General features: G+C 40.0%; 1 long non-coding RNA gene across 1 annotated transcript in view; it reads left to right on the top strand.

Moving 5' to 3' along the window:
• Window positions 1-436: 436 nt before the first annotated feature.
• The window catches only part of LOC121861903, a 140,257-nt gene continuing 123,774 nt past the window's right edge, over window positions 437-16,919 (top strand). Inside the window, exon 1 of the long non-coding RNA XR_006088124.1 lies at window positions 437-639. This is a non-coding gene — a long non-coding RNA (uncharacterized LOC121861903). The remainder of the gene's footprint in view (window positions 640-16,919) is intronic.

The raw sequence follows: 16,919 nt of genomic DNA, 5'->3' as shown, positions 1-16,919 counted from the left end.
CTTCCTGCCTGCTCCTACCTCCTTCCCTCCTCCAACTCAATTTAAAGTGACATATGGAATTTCTGCTTTTTAAGGGGGTGGGGTGGAAGGACAAACAAATAAATAAAGTTGGGGAAGGAGTTATATGCTTTATATTTTTTCGTGGAGGAGGTAAACAATATGGCTGTTGCTTTTGTTAGAATGATAGATGAACTGCCTTTGAACTGCCTTTTGTTTTGTTGTTTTACATTGAGAAAATACAGTTAATATTAGCACCAGTTTATTTTGATTGGTTCAGTATGGATTGTAATAGTGGCTTATGCCTTTATGCTTTTACTGGTTAACGCATCAGTGCCAGTCAGAGAACCAACAAACTACAGTGCCACTCAGAGAACTATAAATCACAGTGCCACTCAGAACTACAAACTCCAATGCCACTCATAGAACAACAGTGCTAGTCAGAGAAACAACAAACTTCGTTGCCACTCAGAACAACAAACTACAATGCCACTCAGAAAACTTCAGCTACAGTCACTGCTACAACATAATGAAGGTGCCATAAATACCGAGGTTGTGACGGTATTAATTATGAACAAGTGACACTGATTCAGCTCAGTCCGGTATTCCTTCAGTATTATACAACACACAAGAATATATACCGTAAGTACACATGAACTAGTATTTGTTGGTTGTATTTATGTTGTGTCTGATGTTGTTAAAGTGGAACTTTCGGTTGAAAATATCTCTCTCTCTCTCTCTCTCTCTCTCTCTCTCTCTCTCTCTCTCTCTCTCTCTCTCTCTCTCATCAGGACCCAGGACTTGATTGTATGGAAACTTGCTATAAAGTACTCGAAGGTATACATATACTGTATATATATTTGTAATAATTCCATTTATGCAAAGTATTATTATTTTTTCAGAGCAAGATAAATGGAATTACTTTGTACAGTATATTTCGTTGACTAAATATGCAAAGTATTATTTTTTTTAAGTTCAAAGTAATTTGAGTTTGTGTATTTTTGTTAAAGTTTCCTGTTAAGCAAAGTATTATTTTTGTCAGATCGATATAAAGGTGAAGTACTGTGTTTGTGTGTGTGTGTGTGTGTTCAGGGGAGATAAAAGACCTTGGTACTGAAGTATACATGTGATGGATTAAATAATTAGTTGGCTTTTGATAATTGTATTCTCTCTCTCTCTCTCTCTCTCTCTCTCTCTCTCTCTCTCTCTCTCTCTCTCTCTCTCTCTCTTAATATGATACATAATGAACACCGCTAATGCACAACCATGGCTCCCCCCGCCCCCACTATGACATACACACGACGCTGGGAGCGAACAGAATCATTGTGTAATTAATCTGGCTGAATAGAATAAGACTTAGTTAACCTTTAGAGGACGATGGAAGGCTCTGAGGACGATGGAAGGCTCTGAGGACGATGAAGACTTTGAGGACAATCATCCTCAAAGGGTTACACACCTTAAACCATCATCCTCAAAGGGTCACACACCTTAAACCATTGTCCTCAAAGGGTTACATACCTTAAACCATCGTCCCCAAAGGGTTACACACCTTAAACTATCGTCCTCAAAGGGTTACACACCTTAAACCATTGTCCTCAAAGGGTTACACACCTTAAACCATCATCCTCAAAGGGTCACACACCTTAAACCATTGTCCTCAAAGGGTTACACACCTTAAACCATCATCCTCAAAGGGTTACATACCTTAAACCATCGTCCCCAAAGGGTTACACACCTTAAACCATCGTCCTCAAAGGGTTACACACCTTAAACCATCGTCCCCAAAGGGTTACACAGCTTAAACCATCATCCTCAAAGGGTCACACACCTTAAACCATTGTCCTCAAAGGGTTACATACCTTAAACCATCGTCCCCAAAGGGTTACACACCTTAAACCATCATCCTCAAAGGGTCACACACCTTAAACCATTGTCCTCAAAGGGTTACACACCTTAAACCATCGTCCCCAAAGGGTTACGCACCTTAAACCATCATCCTCAAAGGGTCACACACCTTAAACCATTGTCCTCAAAGGGTTACATACCTTAAACCATCGTCCCCAAAGGGTTACACACCTTAAATCATCGTCCTCAATGGGTCACACACCTTAAACCATTGTCCTCAATGGGTTAGACATATTAAACCATTTTAACGAAGGACGATGGTTTAAGTTTTCGGATTACATGAAAATTCTCCACCCCAGCTAATTTCACCTGAAGATTAACCACTCTAACGCTAACCTAAACTAACTTAACCTAACCTAACCTACCCTAACCTAACCTAACCTACCCTAACCTAACCTAAACTAACTTAACCTACCCTAACCTCACCTAACCTTTATTGGATTGTGTTTGTTGATGAAAATTTATTATTATTATTATTGTTTATTATTATTGTTTATTATTATTATTATTATTATTATCGCTACTACTATTATTATTTTCACTTATTATCATTATTTTTATTATTATTATTATTATTACTACTACTACTACTACTACTACTACTACTACTACTACTACTATTACTTTTTTTAACGTGACCTCCAGCCTCCCCCAATAGCCACACTATTACTACTACTACTACTACTACTACTACTACTGCTACTATCAATAATGACTAACAACTTACAATCTAAATGACAACTCTTGTCTACAACTCAGCTGCAGCAGAAAGAGTGATATAAGACCAGGTGTTGTTGTACCTGAGAGAGACGTGTTGACCCCCGTGACACACACCTGTCAGCCTCCTCCTTAATTATTTACCTTCACACCTGGCGTACACGAGTCTCCTGTCACCTACACCTGGATATTTTTTTTCTTCACATTTTTATTTTGGGGGTCCGTTATGGTTATTTTTTATTGGAGTATATTTTATTACTGTTGTGATTTATTGCTGTGATTTACTGCTGTGATTTACTTTGGTTTTCGGCTGTGGTTTACCGATTTAGTTTACTGTTGTGGTTTGCTGCTGTGATTTACGGCTGTGATTTACTGCAGTGATTTATTGCTGTGGTTTACTGCTGTTGTTTACGGCTGTTGTTTACTTTTGTGATTTACGGCTATGGACACCGTGATATAACTGATGATATGTAAAAAAAAAAATATGCATTACGGAGATTATATTACGCTAAATTATATAACAGTTAGTAATATAGCTTCATAATTGAGACGATTACTTGAAATTATATTATTGAGGTTTGTGTATATCTTATAATTATGATATATTAGTTTATAATGTACTATAATGTACTATAATGATCTATAATGTACTATAACTTTCCTAACTGAGATTATATAGCTCGGAGAAATACGTTTTTGAAATAGATGGATAGTAGAGGCAGTACAGGTATTGAGTTTACAGTGGTTTGAGAAAAACAACAATAACATCAGCTTCATCATCATAATCATCATCATCATCATCATCATCATAATCATCATCATCATCATCATCATCATCATCATCATCATCATCATTATTATCATCATCATCATCAGTATTCTTATCATCATCATCAATCATCATCATGGACAATTCCTTAATACGAGGATGACCATATTCCTTCAAGGATCACTGTTGTGTCTTGGGTCGAGTGACAAGTATTAGGTTAGGTTAGGTGTAGGGAGAGTGAGAAACAGGTGAAGTATAGTATAGTACAGGTTAAGTGAGATACATTTTTATCATCATTATCAAGATTATCATTATTATTATCACCATCATCATCATCATCATCATAGGTACGTACAATATATGACTTATGACTCCCACGCTACTGAGAAATTTAAGAAAATATTGGCGATAAAAAAAAAAATAAATAAATAAATACAGTTGGTAGAGGAGATGGTGTGTGTGTGTGTGTGTGTGTGTGTGTGTGTGTGTGTGTGTGTGTGTGTGTGTGTGTGTGACCAAGAAGGGAAAGAGAGGGTTGAGAATGGTAGACAAGATAAATTATAAAGAGAATAACAGATAAATATATATATTTACAAACCCACAAGAATATATAGAACTATCCACACGTACTTGTTCATCACCCTAGACTCACACACACACGGCATGCAAAGTGAATCATGAACTGTATATTGATTCATAACACATGCAAAGTGATTCATGACTCCACTATGATTCATAACACAGTGCTTCATGAACTGTATATTGATTCATAACTCTTCGCATCACATCACTGATTCACTGTGTATCATAAACTCAATCGTCTGGAGGAGGATTAACTCGTAAGAAGAAAATTTGACGATTATAACCTAACCTAACCTAACCTAACCTAACCTAACCTTACCTTATCTATTGAAATAAGAGATTTTTTATTTTTAGGTGGTGGTGGGGTGGGGGGACCAGAGACCTTAAAGTGAAAGGGTTGAGGATTGATAAGTCAGTTTTTAATCAGTGAAAAAAAAATGCTTAAAAATTCAATAGAAATTATCGCATTTAGAAAGTCAGAAGAGAAAGCATTTAATTGTCATTGCTTGAAAGTCATTGAGAAGTGTATGTTAGTAGTCGTAGAGATATCCTTTTTATACTGAACACCACAGAACTGCAGGGGCCAAGGGAGTGCATTGACCATTACTGAAAGTCCTTGAAAAAAATGTGTTAGCGGTCCTGGAAAACGCCTGGGAATGTCCTTGAATTGAGACGAATGAATAACGAAATAAAGTGAATAATTAATTTTATAACACAGTAAAGAAGATACTGTATTGAGGTACTGTATGAAGGTATGTACGTATGTAGTAATTAAGACAGAACAGTAACTACCCCTTGAAGCTGTAACGAGGTCATTATAGTGAGGTAGTTTAGTGAGACATCAAATAGAGTGAATCAATTTGTTAGCTCACGATAAAAATAGAGAGATATTATTTTACCGTATATTACCATGGTGACTTATGCTCTGGTAGGGGGAACGAGGTGTGTATTGACCTAACCTGACCTGACCTGACCTAACCTAACCTAACCCTCTTTCTCTCGTAGTCAAGAAGGAAGAATCACGACATGACTTCAGAATAAATATTGACAGTCGTAAATGTTAATAATAATAATAATAATAATAATAATAATAATTAACGGTTTATTAAAAAAGTTCTGCTGCCCGAAGGCTGAAAATATACATTGGACATAAATGACTTATTACATACATTGGTGGTTTAACAAAAGCCTTCATTAGAGAAAGGTGAAGGAACATACAGTGAACATACAGATTAATGTAGGTGTTGAACAGCAAACATGTAGTGTAGTAACTCCCTCACAGATGATGTTATGAGGGTTCTGTGTGTGTGTGTGTGTGTGTGTGTGTGTGTGTGTGTGTGTGTGTGTGTGTGTTTTCATACACTGACATTTCAAAGAACTCGGTTGTCGTCATGTTTTATGCACTATATACTATATCGACGTGCCTCCACACCCCCCCTCCTCCTCGCCAAACCCCCCCCCCCTCTCTCTCTCTCTCTCTCTCTCTCTCGTTTAATAGACTATCCCCATTACCATCTTCTCACTATGGGGACGTCACTTTTGGATGTTTTCTTTGACGAACGCCAGATGATTTTATTCAGCTCAGATGGGGACCCATTACACCAAGGGGTTAGTATAGCCTATAGACAGATCTGATTCTCTTCTCACCATTGGCCGATCACCTCTTCAATGTGAATTAAGTTGTGTTTTATATCAAGGTGAACTGTAAGCCTGAAGAACCTATTTATTCGTCTTACACCTTCGTCAGTATATAGACTCGGGTAAGTCTTTTAGTGTGTGAAGACCAAAGGTGCGTCATTAGCCCAGGTGGTGTACTGTACCGCCTCCTTCTTCTACTCCTCCTTCTACTCCCCCTTCTACTCCTCCTCTTTCTGCTAGCGTCCTCAGGGAGTGAACCAGTTATTGTCCAGCTTTCTCTTGACAGATGACGCAGAAAGACTAACCTACTGGTGGTGACTATGAAGAATTTGTTCCCCCTCCAGAGATGTGTGTGTGTGTGTGGCATCAACTAGCCGGCAATATGTGGCTATCTTATAGTTGTAGATGAGTTGTAGAGGTTCGTCCATCTATAACCCACAACACCAGGGAAACACACACACACACACAGCGGATTGTAAATTGTGTTTCCAGGTCGACCGTTTGTTTTGGAGTAAACAAAGACACTGAAACGACCCCAGGTGTATCGTCAGGAAGTTAGGGTGACGAATACCAGTGTCATCTGCATATGGCTAATAGAATAAAAACAAAGACTTTCTAATATACAACAGTGGTTAGGTTAGGTTGGGTGAGGTTATGTTAGGTTACAGGTTAGGTTAGACTCGGTTAATGTGAGGTCTAAGTAAACTTGGAGACTCGGGTGGAAAGCGGGGAAAATATATCAAGTAATTGGCCATCACAAGACAAACTATTTTACGCAGGATCGACTAAGTCTGACCAAGTGTAGCGTGTAGATAACTTCATAACATTACAGTACACTGGTCTAATAACACTCCGAGTGGGGGAGAAAATGTTGGAGATTAACGCCGGTAGTTACCATTGAAGCATAAGTTATAGTATAATAATTTAACACTGCTGGTCAAATTGTTTTACATATTTACTTATACCGCAATTATTATTATACTGGCAAATCATCGTTGACGTTACATACAGGATTCCTCAGTGTAGGAGACAATGAGAGAGAGAGAGAGAGAGAGAGAGAGAGAGAGAGAGTATAGGTATGAGAAACAGGAATGCTTCATTTTACTCTTGGCTGTGTATCGTAAGTCAAATATAATGTTAGATCAGGGAAGACGTCCATCCATACGGCACTAGAGAGGAAAGGTGGTGGAGTTGAGTTGGGGGGAGGGATAAAGGGTTGTGGGAGTAAGAGAACAGGAGGAGGAGGAGGGATAAAAGGTTGTGGAGTGAGAGAACAGGTGAAGGAGGAGGGATAAAGAAGTGTGGAGTGAGGAGGACAGGAGGGAGGAGGAGGAGGGATAAAGGAGTTGTGGGTGAGGGAGAACAGGTGAAGGAGGAGGAGGAATGCAAAGGAGTGTGGGTGAGAGAACAGGTGAGGAGGAGGGATAAAGGGTGTGGAGTGGGGGGGAACAGAGTGGAAGAGGAGGGAGGATAAAGGAGTGTGGAGTAAGAGGGAGACAGGAGGGAGGAGGAGGGATAAAGGTGTGGGTGAGAGAGACAGGAGGGAGGAGGAGGAGGAGATCAAAAGGAGTTTGTGGGTGAGGGAGAGACAGGTGGGGAGGAGGGATAAAGGAGTGTGGGTGAGAGAACAGGCGGTGAAAGGAGGAGGATAAAGGAGTGGGTGAGAGAACAGGTGGAAGGAGGGGGATAAGGGAGTGTGGGAGTAGAGAACCAGGAGGGAGGAGGAGGAGGGATAAAGGAGTGTGGAGTAAGAGAACAGGAGGAGGAGGAGGGATAAAGGAGTGTGGAGTGAGAGAACAGGTGAAGGAGGAGGGATAAAGGAGTGTGGAGTGAGAGAACAGGTGAAGGAGGAGGGATAAAGGAGTGTGGAGTAAGAGAACAGGAGGAGGAGGAGGGATAAAGGAGTGTGGAGTAAGAGAACAGGAGGAGGAGGAGGGATAAAGGAGTGTGGAGTGAGAGAACAGGAGGAGGAGGAGGGATAAAGGAGTGTGGAGTGAGAGAACAGGTGAAGGAGGAGGGATAAAGGAGTGTGGAGTAAGAGAACAGAGGAGGAGGAGAGGGATAAAGGAGTTGTGGGAGGAGAGAACAGGTGAAGGATGAGGGATAAAGGAGGTGGGAGTGAGAGAACAGGTGGAAGGAGGAGGGATAAAGGGAGGTGGAGGAGAGAACAGGTGAAGTGGAGGAGGGATAAAGGAGTGTGGAGGGTAAGAGAACAGAGGAGGAGGAGGGACAAAGGAGGTGGAGTAAGAGTAGAACAGGAGGAGGAGTAAGAGGAGGAAGGAGTGTGGAGGAGAGACAGGAGGGAGGGAGGGATAAAGGAGTGGGAGTGAGAGAACAGGTGAAGGGAGGAGGATAAAGGAGGTGGGGAGTAAGAGGAACAGGAGGAGGAGGAGGGACAAGGAGTGTGAGTAAGAGAAATAGGAGGAGGAGGAGGATAAGGGAGTGTGTGAGGAGAGAACAGGTGAAGGGAGGAGGGATAAGGGATAAAGGAGTGTGGAGTAAGAGAAGAACAGGTGAAGGAGGAGGGATAAAGGAGTGTGGAGTAAGAGAACAGGAGGAGGAGGAGGGATAAAGGAGTGTGGAGTGAGAGAACAGGAGGAGGAGGAGGGATAAAGGAGTGTGGAGTGAGAGAACAGGAGGAGGGTGTTCTGGTCTTGGTCAATGAAGTGTCGTAGATAAGATAAGGAGATATGCATCACTATAAACCCCTTACAGATAGTGATCACTCTGTATACCTTACGTGTTGTTATTATTATCACGTCATTTCACCTCCTCTTCATTTCCTCCTCACCTCCTCTTCACTTCCTCTTCATCTTCTCTTCACCTCTTCACTTCCTCCTCACCTCCTCTTCACTTCCTCCTCACCTCTTCATCTTCACCTCCTCTTCACTTCCTCCTCACCTCCTCTTCACTCCCTCACCCTCCCTCTTCACCTCCTCTTCACCTCCTCCTCACCTCCCTCTTCACTTCTCTTCATCTTCTCTTCACCTCTTCACTCCTCCTCACCTCCTCTTCACTCTCCTCCTCACCTCTTCATCTTCACCTCCTTCACTCCTCCTCACTCCTCTTCACCTCTTCACCTCTTCACTTCCTCTTCACCTCCTCTTCACTTCCTCACTCACCTCTTCCTCCTCACCTCCTCTTCACCTCCTCCTCACCTCTTCACTTCCTCCTCACCTCTTCCTCCTCACCTCCTCTTCACCTCCTCTTCACCTCCTCCTCACCTCTTCACTTCCTCCTCACCTCCTCGTCACCCACTCTTCACCGCCTCTTCACTTCCTCCTCACATCACAAGCTATATCGATTCAGTGTTTTTCCTCATAATATACTTGGTAAAATACACCAAATTAAACACACACACACACATATATCCTCTGGCCTTATTTCTAACTCACTATTACATAACGGGATAATTATTTCACACATTATATAATACTTGTACTTCCTCTCTACTGCATGGTCCACCTTTTTTTGTACGTGGTGTCAGTACCTTAATAACAAAACACAAATTCTATCTTTTTACACTCGAGTCTGTTTAATATTCCCATCCGACCCGTCATGACTGTAGGAGTATACCTTGGACCCTTATATTATTCCCTGGCAGGTCTTTCATCATGTAGATCTGATTTACGCCCTCGTTAGATGGTGTCACTCAAGCCATCGGGAGGCCCCCTGCGTCCTGAGTTTCCTGTTATACGGTACGGTAAACAGTGGCTGGTGGTTGAGTGGTTGATAGGTAGAAATATATATCGGGGAGCGTGGTTGGCGTCCATTGTATATACAGTCGAATTTGTAGTGTGAGGATAACTGTAGACTGTACTGTTAATATGACCGGGATTAGACACTTGAAGATTAGACAACTTGTCTTATTTTACTTATATATACAACCCAGAATCATTTACAGCTGACGTCATGTAATTACGAGTGTCGAGATCCGTGTCGTAATTCGGTGGGTGTTGTGGAATAGAGTGGACACTGAAGGGGTCCTCTCGGGGCTCTCAGGTGTGGGTATATGTCTTCAGCTCAGGTGAATTTTCTTATGGTTTTACGTTGATAGTTTACAGGTGACTCACTACCACCACCGATACACTGTTTATATCTCTTGTTGTACACAATTAGACCCCAACACCACACTCTCTTGCCCCAATTAAACCCCTGATGTGACCCCTTAAAAACTAATGGTCTGTACAAGCAGTGAGTATATTGAAGATAAGTAAGAGCACCGTGCTTGGGTGTATAGCCAAGCCGACAACACAGCTATCTCGCTCCTCACTTCACCCTGAACGATGGCTGTGACTAATTCTTTTATTAAACTCTAGCTCGGGGCCACGCCACTGATGAAAGAAGAAGGGAAAAAAGTAAAGAAAACAAAATATTCTTGTCATGTGTTTCCTCTACCGAGTATAGGATTCACTGTTCCAATAATATTGTTTTTTAAAAGACTATGGTTGTAGTCTTCATCTTTAAGGTAATCATATTCTTTAACACTAATTTCCTTTCTATTATGGCTTTAAAAAACACATCTCATTCCACTAAAGAACTATGCGTCGTTGAACTTAAAATGATAATTGACAATAATAACTTAAAGGCTTATTTGGTGTCGTCTATAACCTTCGTAGTGGTGAAAGAACAATCACAAATTATAGTTTCCTTTGTTGAGTTGGCTAGACCTCTTCAACAACCTCCTCCTCTTCAGGTCAAAACCAATTGTTATATAAGTGATCAACTAGACAAGATCCGGGGTCATGTAAGGTCACAGATTCTAAATAATTCTCATAAATAAGACAGACTCGGTTTTTTTTATTCAATTATCGTGATGGTATAAGTATCTGTTGATGTTGGTAGAGTACAAGTGTTTTAAGAGTGGTTTATGTTTTAGTGGATGTGATTATGGACGATTATGAGTGAAGTTATTTATTATTCATTGGCTTAGTTATTCATTCATGAGGAGGGGGACGGGGTTGTCTTAGTATGATGAGTAAAGGTGAATAAACCTTTGGTGAATAAGATACATACTAAGCAGTTAATGAGTTACTGAACGATAAATATTTTTTTTTTCGTAAATTTGCAGAATTGTCATGTACTTTGGTTAAGAGTTTTGTGATTGTAAAGTAATTGTCATGTAATTTCGTCAATGAGTTGTGTGATTGTAAAGTATTAAATTGTATCGTAGTTTGTTTAATAAGTTGTGTGATTGTAAAGTAAATGTTATGAAATTCGTTAATAAGTTGTGTATGACTTTATGTTCCCATATATTAAAACCCGTGTCCAACGATAACTTTTCACGCATATATGAAAGATAACAAAGATAACGGTGAATCATATATTAAAAAAAACACATACAAGATTTCTCATCGACTAATAAACTTTTACAAAACATTTAGACGCCATCAATTATTTCCAAATTATGTCATTTATTTTTTTTCATCTGTACCGGAGGAAAGCTGTGTCTCTATTGGCCCGAGACCCTTTCTGTATTTATCTCTTTTCTCGGCGTCAACCAATCAACGAGGCGCTTTCACTCATGCTGTCCAATCGCGGTGCAGCATGTGGGCGGAGTCAGGGGAGATGCGGTCAAGTGACTCCGTGCGTGGAACATGATAATTATGTTATTACCAATGGGAAGGTATTACGGCGGTATCAGTCGCTTGTGTTTGCTTTTGTTATGTCTCTGTTAAAATCTCTCTCTTTCCTTCTCACTCAGCGATTGGTCGTGTCTCTCTGTTTGTGTCTCGTTTTTTTTTTCGTTCTTTCTGTCTATTTTTTTTCGTTCTCTCTCTCTCTCTCTCAACATACAGTCACAAGAGCTACACACACACACACACACACACACACACACACACACTCACACACACTCGATTCTATATAAAAACAACACGACCTAAGAGTGGTAGTAACTCTCGACAGGAACTGCCATTCACAGGCCAACCGGCCTATTGCAGACTCCTTATTTTCTTATGTTCTTATATTATTAATAGTAAACATTACCCATTATAGGATGAGAAAATTAAGCGACCTTCACCACTGTGGTTCAGAACTTGCTGGCAGAGAATGCTGATCTTGGGAGTGAATTTATATATTATTATTATTGTTATTTTTGTTATTATTGTTGTTGTTGCTGTTGTTGTTATTGGTATTATTTTATTATTACAAGTATTGTTGTTTTATTATTATTATTATTATTATTATTGTTGTTGTTATTGTTATTGTTGCTGATTTTAATGCTTTTGTTTTTGTTGTTGTTACTGTTGCTGTTGTTATTTTATTATTATTACTATTATTATTATTATTATTATTATTTACGAGTTGTTGAATCTTGTCTTTTATTACTTATTACCTCCAATAAGTTTGATGGGTTGTTAGGAAAAGTGTCAATGGTGATTTAGAACGTTATGAAGCATAGTTGGGTGGTGTGATTTTTTTTTTTTGCGAGTTACTGAATGGAATGGAGGTGGTGGTGAACTTATTTTAGTCATTGGTGGTAAAAGGTTGAAGTTTCATATGAAGATTGTCCCCCCCTCAAAAGGGGTTAAACCGTCATCCTCAAAAGGGGTTAAACCGTCATCCTCAAAAGGGTTAAACCATCGTCCTCAAAAGGGGTTAAACCATCGTCCTCAAAAGGGTTAAACCATCGTCCTCAAAAGAGTTAAACCATCGTCCTCAAAAGGGTTAAACCATCGTCCTTAAAAGGGTTAAACCATCGTCCTCAAAAGAGTTAAACCTCATATAAAATCATGGCTGGGACGATAACCTGTATAATCTAGTGAGAGAATATTCCTCCTGACGAAGGAAGGTGTCTGAAGAAGATTGTCTGTCTGTCTCTCTGCTGCTGCTCTTAACCATTGTCAGATAATATAGTGAATCGTCCTGTGGTTATGTCATAAATATCGCTGGTCGGAGTTCATGACTGCATGTGGTGTACGTACGTGTTTGGTCACAGCTTACCTACCCACCCGCCCCTCTCACCTCTCTCCTTCACCCTCTCACACACACACACACACACACACACACACACACACACACACACACAAATTTGTGTACTTTAGGATTAAATGAGATCTAGTTCTAAAAAATAACCCCCAAATTATTATTATTATTATTATTATTATTATTATTGCTTTTATTATGATTAATATTATTATTATTATTATTATTTTTATATACAGTACATTACACCCGTTCGTGAGTACAAGTCGTTGAACAAGCTTTTATCCGTAGAGCTTTTACTTAGAACAAAACTAAACCTTTGTCTATTCAAGGGACATTGACACCCCCAACTGGCAATTTACACGTTTATGCGTACACAAGCACTAATGTACACACGCAGACAAACGCTAAGTGGAACTAACGCAACCTAACACGCACCGACACGCTATCTTCGTTAGTAATTCCTGCATGAAATTTTGAACACAAACCTGGAGAAAATACACACACACACACACGCCAGACACACACACATACACACTAAAATGGACGCACATACTTACATAATAACAATGGTTGCCCCAGTGTACGAGGATGGCCGGCCTTAGGGACACCTATGCGTGAATTTGTTTAAGGTGTAGAAGCAATCGCCAACGCAACGAATACACCCTAAGTTATCGAGCTGCATGACCCGGTGTCAAGGCATAGTCCGAGAAGACCGGACAACTCGCCAATTGCACTGGCTAACCATTACCCCGGAACACGATCCGCAAGTCGATTAACATCCAGGTTTCCAATTACTGCTGGGTAAACAGAGACAAATGGTGTAAAGAAACTTGCCCAGTTTCACCCTGCCCGGGGATCGAACCCGGGTCCGCTCGATGCGAGATCCAGGATAGGGAGGTAGGGTATAGGATAAGAATGATAAGGGGCAGGATAAATGGGTAGGGTATAGAATAAGGCGCAGGATTAGGGGGTATGGTATATGGTAAGGGGCAGGACAAAGGGGTAGGGTAAAGGATAAGGCGCATGATTAGGAGGTATGGTATATGGTAGAGGACAGGATAAGGCGGTAGGGTAAGGGGCAGGGTCGGGTATAGGGGAGGGTGAGTCAGAGAGAGAGAGAGAGAGAGAGAGAGAGAGAGAGACCACTGAATAAAACATGGCCTCCTCACAAACCTTACGAGTAAAAACTGTCGAATTGAACTGTGGAAAAATCCTCACTTGGTGGCAGAAAATAGAGAAGGAATGATTTATTCTTTCTTTTTTCCTTCTCTCACTGTTAATGTTTTCTCGAGTACCATGACAAATGGCTTTAAAATATACTGTAGAAGGTGTCAGCGCTTTGTACACACGCGGCTCAAGACGGTGTTGTGTTTACGACGCCGAGAATTGGTGTTGGGTGTGTGTGTGTGTGTAATATATGTATTTGTGTGTGTTTGTTTGTTTGTTGTTTGTTTTATTTGTGTGTGTGTATATAACGGAACAATGTATATAGATGGGGGATGAAGATTATACAAGGGAATTACTTGTTAGGAGTTCTTGTGGATCACCTGAAGATTAAACAGTTTTTTGGTTTTTGTTTGTTTAACATAAGACCTAAACCAAAACCCAGTAGGTAGCGTTTTGTGTGTTTGATATTCAGGTGAATTGAGCTGAGGCGCCTAATGTTAGCTTGATCCTGTCTGGTTTCATTGTCATATTCTGATCTAAAGTTCCCGAGTGTGTTTTTGTTCATTGTACTGTAGGTGCGTGATTTAGTATATATGATAATTAAAGAAAGAAGAAAAGCAATTTGAAAATTTTAATTATTCTATGATGTTCCTACTACTGTTCGAATTACATGGCAATATTGAGGTAATAATGCTCTCAATATTACTTAGCGTAATTCACAATTGATAGTAGGAACACTACAGAATCTAGTCTATTAAACATACCGAAGCATTCAACATGAATTTGAGTAAATGTGCATGCAAGCTGGAGAATTTGGTAATGAAGAGATTAAATCCAGGCAGAGAAGGTCGGGTCACCTGACCATCTGATCTGACCACCAACCTTCTACCAAGTTGTGTGCTATTTAAAGATTAGTAGGGTCATTACCTAATACCTGACCATTGTGGACCTGGTCTCACCTCCTCTGTATATACACCTTGGTTTGTATTTCTTTTAGTCTGTATCACCTCTAGATGTGAATTACACGTATGCTTGGAATCTTTCTTTTCCTCAGGTTATCAGCATTTATATATATATATATATATATATATATATATATATATATATATATATATATATATATATATATATATATATATATATTAGGGTGTCCTTCTGATGGGTCAAAACAAAATTATATATTTTAGAGACACTGCAAAGTTTCCATTGGTAGAAACATTGCCTGCAAAGTATTTTTAATGACGGGAGAATTAGGAGGTTGCCTGTCAAACGAATTATAACATTATGCCTATGCCTAATGTTCATGTAACATCATTTCCTAGCCCCTATGCCTGGGGCCCCCACTTACTCTAAGGGTATTAGTTGCCTGGCTGCAGGGGTCGCATGGAGGACCAGTCTCACTTTTTGTCGCCCAGTATGGTCTTCGTTTGAGGGCATTACTAGGGAATGATTTCTGTGGTCAGCAACTGCCTTGCATTTCTGTAGTTGCTGTTCGTCCTGGTGATGCGGCCTGAGAAATCTTGGACAGCATATTTTCTTTCTGAAATTGATTTTGATTTAGTATAAAGTTGTAGCGACTGACTTTACATTTTAGTCTGTGACCATCTTTCCACTGTTCTACTGGGGAGTGGCCAGGAATCTGTATTCGTTGAGCTTTTAAAAATGACTGTGTTTTGCCGTGAACTCAGATTTGGTTTTCACTTGAGGTGTCTGGATTGATAGAAATCGTCGGATATAAAGTTTTTTTTCTTTTCTCCAATAACGATGTTCATAGCTTCCAACATGCGGTCTTCACTGCTGGGAGAACATCACATCAAAGAAGGCTTAGAAGTAACCAACCCCTTCTGACAAGTACTCAGAGGTAAAACCCATCATTTTGTGGAAAGGTTTTGATATGGCAGAATGCTAGATGGTACTGTAGTCTGAGTGGAACATTAGATCTCTTTGGTGCCTTTTGCAGCAAGGGAGCAGCTAGTCCGTTTTCACATATATTCGGGCAAAGAAAATGCACAGATCTCTTTAGTCCTCTCTGTTCTCCTTGGGAGTAAGCTTAAACTGAGAACGAACAACTACACTTTGAAGGAATAAATGGTCTTTGCCAACCATCGCGGCTTGGTATTGGACGAGGGAGCAGAAAATCGTACTTCCCCAGAAGGTGTTGTGCCAAGGAAGATGGAGGGCCAGCTTAGCAGCTCTAAATTTGTTCAATTTAAAAACCATTGTTACGAGTCTGTTTTGTTGGTAGTTTGAGTATTTGTATTGTTTTGTTTGATTGTGTTTATTTTTACATTTTTTCTGGTCGCCCTCGCTTACGTCTTTGGGAGTGCAAATTAAGATGTTTAACCTGTCTTTGTACTGCTTCTTAATGCCAGGGATTAGTTTTGTCATTTCTCTGGCCTCTTTTTCAGATTTATATTCATTCGGTACGTGACCAGAACTGAATTGCGAACCAGGTGTGGTTTCACAAGAGCAAGATGAAGCTTAGGGATGACTCGCCAGTTTTGTACTCAACATTTTGCAAGCCAAGTATTTATTAGCTTTACATGCAGCAAAAAACACGGTTACGAAGCGGTTGTTTTACTTACGGCTTTGGCCTCGCAGTCGGATGGCGGCATCGCGAGCTCATTCTGGCCTGGAGCTTGTTTACATCTTCTATACTGAGTACTTATATTTGCTCACGCGGAATTTACCTGCCATTTATCACACTATTCGAAAACTGCATTTAGATTCCCAGTTTTGCTGAACCGGCCAGATTTTAACAACACGTCCATTTTTAGTGTCATCAAATTACTTATGTTGCTGTCAATGCCGATATCTATGTCGTTTTGTATATAATAATAATAATGGCCAAGTACTGATCTTTGGGGAATTTCACTTGATGTTGTTCATTGTGACTTAGTTTTACGTTACTAGCTTTTCTGTCCTGTAAATTACCTAATTCATTTGGTGATGTTACCTTGATGCCATGAGCTTTACCTTTTATTGTTGTTGGTGACTCTGTCGATGCTTTAAGTGAGATATACCACATCAATTGTGCCTCGTTCAATGATTCGAAAACTGATGAAAAGAATGTTAATAGATTAGTTAGAAGAATGTCTGCTTGAAGCTATGCTGCGAATTGCTGATCAACGGGTAAGCTCAGGTGATTTCTTTTTAATGAGTTTGAAATGACATTTCCAACAATTCTGTCTACCATTGATGTTAGGGGACTGAT

The sequence above is a fragment of the Homarus americanus genome, unplaced genomic scaffold (genome assembly GCF_018991925.1).
Source record: "Homarus americanus isolate GMGI-L3 unplaced genomic scaffold, GMGI_Hamer_2.0 scaffold40248, whole genome shotgun sequence".
NCBI classification, from domain to species: domain Eukaryota; kingdom Metazoa; phylum Arthropoda; class Malacostraca; order Decapoda; family Nephropidae; genus Homarus; species Homarus americanus.
Note: the sequence above shows the minus strand (reverse complement) of the source record. Positions and strands in the feature narration are given on the sequence as shown.